This window comes from Lolium rigidum, chromosome 2 (assembly GCF_022539505.1).
Source record: "Lolium rigidum isolate FL_2022 chromosome 2, APGP_CSIRO_Lrig_0.1, whole genome shotgun sequence".
Lineage (NCBI taxonomy): Eukaryota > Viridiplantae > Streptophyta > Magnoliopsida > Poales > Poaceae > Lolium > Lolium rigidum.
Genome location: NC_061509.1, coordinates 62,728,757 through 62,735,127, shown reverse-complemented (window position 1 = coordinate 62,735,127; position 6,371 = coordinate 62,728,757).

Sequence of the window (6,371 nt, the reverse complement as noted above, 5' to 3'; positions counted from 1 at the left end):
ACTGGTCGCGTGTGTAAAACACGTACACAACCAGTGTGGTCCTACTAGTAGCGCATACCACTGGCGCGCACGTGAATACTATGTGAGTGATGGAGCTAAACAACACTAGCAAAAACTTTTGAAACGTTGGGACTCCAAGTGCAGAGTGTGTAGTTTAGGAAGTAATTTTTCTCACAAGAGTGACTCGAGGGTTAATATCGAACTCTCGAGAACCGAGCAAAGAGTTATCTCTTCCTCTTTTCTTCTAGCAATCCCGCAAAGTAAAGTAAAGACTTGTGTCCCCAACTCCACCGTGTGGTTGTCAAGCACAAGGTTTCGCGTAAGTAAATAAAACACAAATAGTAATAAAACAAATAAACTAGATAAAATAAAGTAACTAAGCAAAATTAGTAAAGATTGTTTTGGGTGTTTTGGATGGGAATAGGAAAAGTAAATATTTTTGTATTTTTTGGATTAAAATATTGCAGCAAATAGAAAACAAGATAAAAGCAGTATAAAGGTATTTCTTATGATAAAAAAGTGGACCGGGGTTCATGGATTCACTTGACTATTCTCTCTTTTAAGTTATAGTGGACAATAACAATTCATCAATGAGATATGAAGATGCAAAATAATAACATGTGAAAGATACGCATTCATATGGGTATCACGTCCTAATATAGAGATGATGCAACACATTTCTCTTATACTCCACAAGAAAGGGAAAATTCCGTGCAATCTTGTATTAAAAATTAAGAGAGCATAGTGATGACCCACAAGTATAGGGGATCGCAACAGTCTTCGAGGGAAGTAAAACCCAATTTATTGATTCGACACAGGGGGAGCCAAAGAATATTTGTAAGCCTTAACAGCGGAGTTGTCAATTCAGCTGCACCTGGAAACAGACTTGCTCGCAAAAGTTTATCGATAGTAACAGCTTTATAGCAAGATAGCGTAGTGAAATATCGCAGCAAGTGTGACAAAGACAGCAGTAGTGATTATAGTAAACAGCAGGATTAAAATATCGTAGGCACAGGGATGGATGAACGGGCGTTGCATGGATGAGAGAAACTCATGTAACAATCAAGGTAGGGCATTTGCGAGATAATAATAAAACGGTATCCAAGTACTAATCAATCAATAGACATGTGTTCCATATTTAGTCGTACGTGCTCAGCAATGAGAAACTTGCACAACATCTTTTGTCCTACCAGACCGATGGCAGCCGGGCCTCTAGGAAATCTACTGGAAATTAAGGTACTCCTTTTAATAGAGCACCGGAGCAAAGCATTAACACTCCGTGAACACATGTGATCCTCATATCACCGCCTTCCCTTCGGTTGTCCCAATTCTCGTCACTTTGGGGCCTCGGGTTCCGGACAACAATACGTGTATACAACTTGCGGGTAAGATCATAAAACAATGCATATCATCATGAAACAATAACATGTTCAGATCTGAAATCATGGCACTCGGGCCCTAGTGACAAGCATTAAGCATAACAAGTTGCAACAATATCATAGAAGTACCAATTACGGACACTAGGCACTATGCCCTAACAATCTTATGCTATTACATGACCAATATCATCCAATCCCTACCATCCCCTTCAGCCTACAGCGGGGGAATTACTCACACATGGATGGGGGAAACATGGCTGGTCGATGGAGAGGCGTCGGTGGTGATGATGGCGATGATCTCCTCCAATTCCCCGTCCCGGCGGAGTGCCAGAACGGAGTTTCTGGTCCCGAGACGGAGTTTCGCGATGGCGGCGGTGTTCTGGATGTCTTCTCGCGATTTCGTCTAACCCCCGTGCGTTTTTAGGTCGAAACCTTTAAGTAGTCGGAAGAGAGGTCACCTGGGGCTGCCCGAGGCGCCGCCACCATAGGCTGGCGCGGCCCAGGGGCCTGCCGCGCCGCCTGGTGGGGTGGCTGCCTCGTGGCCCCCCTCCTTCTGGTCTTCTGGCTCCGTCCCTCTTCTATGAAAATAGGCCCATTGGAATAAACTCCGGGGATTTTCCTGAAAGTTGACTTTCTGTACAAAAACGAGACACCGGGGCAATTCTGCTCGAAAACAGCGTTAGTCCGTGTTAGTTGTATCCAAAATACACAAATTAGAGGCAAAACAATAGCAAAATTGTTCGGGAAAGTAGATACGTTTTGGACGTATCACATAGCTATAAGTACTTTGACATGATGTTTGAATATCAAATATGCTACCTTGAACAAACATGATCATCACTTTTGTCAGGTGATGAACATAGCACATGCATTCACTTTATGCCTAGTGAGGTAGCAAAAGAAAAGGCATAACCATAATAGATCACGAATTTGTTGTCACTATTCAATCACTAAAACAATGCTACTCCATCTAATACACACACATCACCCCACACACGCTCTTGCATATAAGTTGGATCAAAACAAATACTTAAGAACGGGGTACATAATATGCATCTATCAAGACATTTTGCACATAATATGATCAGATCTCATATCACAATATCATAGAATAAGGATCCACCACATATGTATTACAAATATGGCCATAATCATCTAGGGCAGCTCATATGGCACTAAGAACTACGAAGAACATGAGAGAAATAGATCAAGCTACTGCCAAAACCCGTAGGCCGAGGTGGACAACTCCCCTTGATCATGGTGATGATGAAGATGTTGGAGAAGGTGGAGATCCCTCCGGCGGTGATCCCACGTGAGTTCCCCCTCCAATATATCTTCGCCGCAGCAACCTTTGTTTTCGTGTTTCTATCTTCTACGGAGCTCTCCTCCCGAGAACTCTTCGGAGCCATATATATAGTGATTTTTAGGTCAAAATACGTTGGTGGGCGAAAAGATCAAGTGAATTGGACGATCGACGACCGAAAGACATCGGGTGGCGCGCCCTACATGTTTGGGCGCGCCACCTGGTGTCTTTTGGGCTCAGGCCCATCCAGGTGTGCTTCCAGGTTCCAGGGTGCTTCTGCCGATGAAAAAATGACGCTCCGAATATCCCAGGTCAATTTGACTCCGTATAGTTCTCTAAAAGTAAAAAAGTACACAGAACAAGGAATTTCCATCCGCATAGTTATAAACCAAATAAAGAGGATCATTGGTAAATCCCCATAAATCAATGTAAACATGGTATTATCATCATATATGTTGCAAATATGTGGGAATTCAATATGATAAAGGACAAAGTTCATGTATGCATTTCACATGCATCAACATCCCCAAACTTAACCTATGCTCGTCCCGAGCATAAAGATGATAAAACTAACATGAACTTTGGAGTTTATTATATATAGCTTCTAAATAATCATGCAAACTATCACAAGGTTCAGTCAATAAAAAATGACAATAAATATCATGGAGCATACTGATTCCTTGGTGGTGATGGGTTCCGGTACTTGTCTTTGCCAAAGTACATCACATCCTTCCCCTTGGCTTTATCCTTAGGAGTATCTGAAGATGAGAGTGCATTCGCTGCCCACGGGGGTAGCTACGCATGCATGCGTTGCCATCCGATCTGCGGAAAGATTCGTTTTTTGGTTAGGCGCGTGTTGACCTTGTCACGCGGGGCTGGTACTTACTATTCCTCAAACCACCACTCTGTCGTCTTATCCCTTAATAATTGACCCTGACCCACACCCACCCCTCCTCCACTTCGATCCACCCACCACTCATCCATGGTCCTCCGGCGCTCGCTGACCATCGGCGACATCTAGCAGCTGTGGTACGAGCGGAATTGGAGAGAGAGAAATAAATCGCTGCTAGCCCCGCTCTTCCTTGAGCTCGATTTCCCGTCCACTAGCTCTCAATTTCCCTTTCCTTCACTTGATTTGAGCTCTCGATTTGCCGTCGTGGCCACGCCCGACGCCGATTTGAGCTCTCGATTACCGTTTCTGGAGGAGAGTACTCATGTGATTGGGCCGCGCTCATCTACTCGAGTAAGAAAAAAAATCGCTCTATTCTCGCCCGACGGACTCGCCCCCGTGCTTGACCGCTACAGAAGTAACAGCCGCCGCCTCTTCCCCTTGCCGTGCGGCCACCAAACTCCATCGTTGGTCGGATCTGAAGCTCCTCCACCTGATCTACTGGTTTCCCTAAGCAGTTTGGCTCCTCTCCCACGAAATCAAGCGCTCTCATCGTTTTTTGTGTCATGGGATATGCGGCCGCCACCGCTGCTCTCCGATTGAAGAACCAGGTCCATGGCGTCCCTCTATCTCCCATTTATCCAGCATCAGCGGCGGAAATCCCTCCCGAATCCGGCCGGGAGGTGAGGGTGGGGGGCTGGTGCTGTGCTCATCTAGGCGCTCGGGAGAGGAGCGATAAAGGTGCGGGGCAGCGGCAGTTTTGATCTCCAGTTCGTGGGGCGCTTGGGAGATGCGGGTGGCGGCTCTAGGGAGGAGGTCTAGCGCACAAGCACCATCGGCGCCGCCGCACGCGAGGCGGGGAATGGCAGGGCTCTGGATGGACGGAAGGAAAGTCGGGAACGAAACGGGTTAGCCCTAAGTATTTGCTTAATGTGCGCGGGGTGATAAACAAGGTTTGACCAAGTGGGTACGTGTCGAACGGAAGAGGGGTGTGCAGCTACCCCCGTGGGCAGCGAGCTTCATCCGATCTGAAGATATGGGGATCGGATTTGGATGCTATTGGGTCTTTTTCTGGCGCTCCGTTGATCAGATGCGTGATTGATCGTCACGGTGCTCTCTTGGCTTTCCGGCATGGCGGTTCTGCGCTGTGGGCACACATGCATCCGAGTTGGATTCCAACCTGCACGGAGTATCCGCCTTACTCGTTGCTCATGGCCATGGCAATGATTGTTCTCATATGCTCAATGTTAATCTGGTCATTGTACTTAGCCAGGAGCTCCGCCTCTTTTTTCATGTTGTCCTTTGGAGTTCCTAGAGACTTGTGGCGAGTTGCACTGTCAAAGTTGATGTTGGGAGGGCGGATAATATCTCTCCTCATCTGCCTCGCTTCCTCATGGGTTTCTTTAACTGTGTTTTTCCACTCCTCTACGAGCTCTCTGGCTTTCATGTATTCTTCCTCCACCAGTCGCTCGTTCTCTACGGCTTGCTCGTACAACTTGTCGGTTTCCATCTTGTTCTGTAGGACTGATGCTGTGACCTTGACTATGTTTTGAGCTTCCGCCAGGAGTTATTTATGTCGAGCTTCAAAAGCTTCTGGATCCACGGCCACCTTAGGGGTGATTGGAGTTGTCAACCTCTGTTTTTTGCCGGATGTGTTCTCCGCGTTGGCTTGCCATCCCTTCATAAAACTTCAAGCTCCGGCCTCGCGGTGGTTTTCCGACATCCGACGAGCACAAACCCGGGCGAGGCCTCCACTCGGGCTGGATCCAGGATTGTTGCTTGACGCGCAGTCTTCTCCGAGTCGTCATCCTCGTTGTCATCAATGCCGCCCAAGGTCGCGAAGACTCGCTTTGGCGGAGATGATTCGCCATCAAATTTATTTGCGTCATCCAGCCTCCTTGTAGTACCTCTCGTACTCTTCCGAAGCCATGAGCGAAACGTCTTCCGAGAGCGGGCCGAGGCCGTCGAGTATTGAGTCATCATTTTCTCCGGCACCTTCTTGGTGCTCGCATTGGTTGCTCGTCTCCAAGCATTCTCTGTCCGCACGGGTCCAGCGCCTTCATGTGGAGGGGCGGATCCCGCCGTCCGCGCGAGGAAGTGCACGAAGTGGCACCTCTGCTTTCTAAAACTCCGGGAAACCCAGGCGGATGTGCGTTGGTCTTCCACCACTATTTCCTCGCTCGGGGCGGATTGGTGGGAGTTGAAAATTCCGGATCTAAGGCATAATTTTCCGAAGAAGGTTCCAAGCATCTAAGATCAGATCTTTGCAGCTTGTGTCCCGCTCGCCGGCGGTCGTAGCCGCAGTACTTACTGACGCGTGTTTCCATCGGAATCGACGGTCTCATCGATGAAGATGTGTATCCCGCCGATCGGGATGATGGAGAGCTTGACGGGGTCTATCCTAGCCGAATCCAGCACTCGGCCCGCAGGAACGATCGAAAGTTGCCAACGTACAAGACACGGCCCACGACGATGGTGTCGCCGATGCCTCCTAAGGTAGAACCCTCCCGGCTTCGGCCTCCGTACGCCGTTGGTCCCACGGTGGGCGTCAACCGCCGTTGCCTATTCGACGGTACCCCGGAGGAGGGATACTCACGCAGGGGAGAAAAAGTAGGGACCATAGGGCGGAGAGCCATTGGGACGGCGATACGCGGTTTACCCAGCCTTTAGAACACGTTGCTCGGAGGCGTAACCTACCGCTGCTTGTCTGGAATTATCTGGGCGCTTTCGCGTTGTTACAATGAGTTGTGGTTGTGCCTCTAGGGCTCTGATTGCGTGTAGACACACGTCCGTTGGGAAC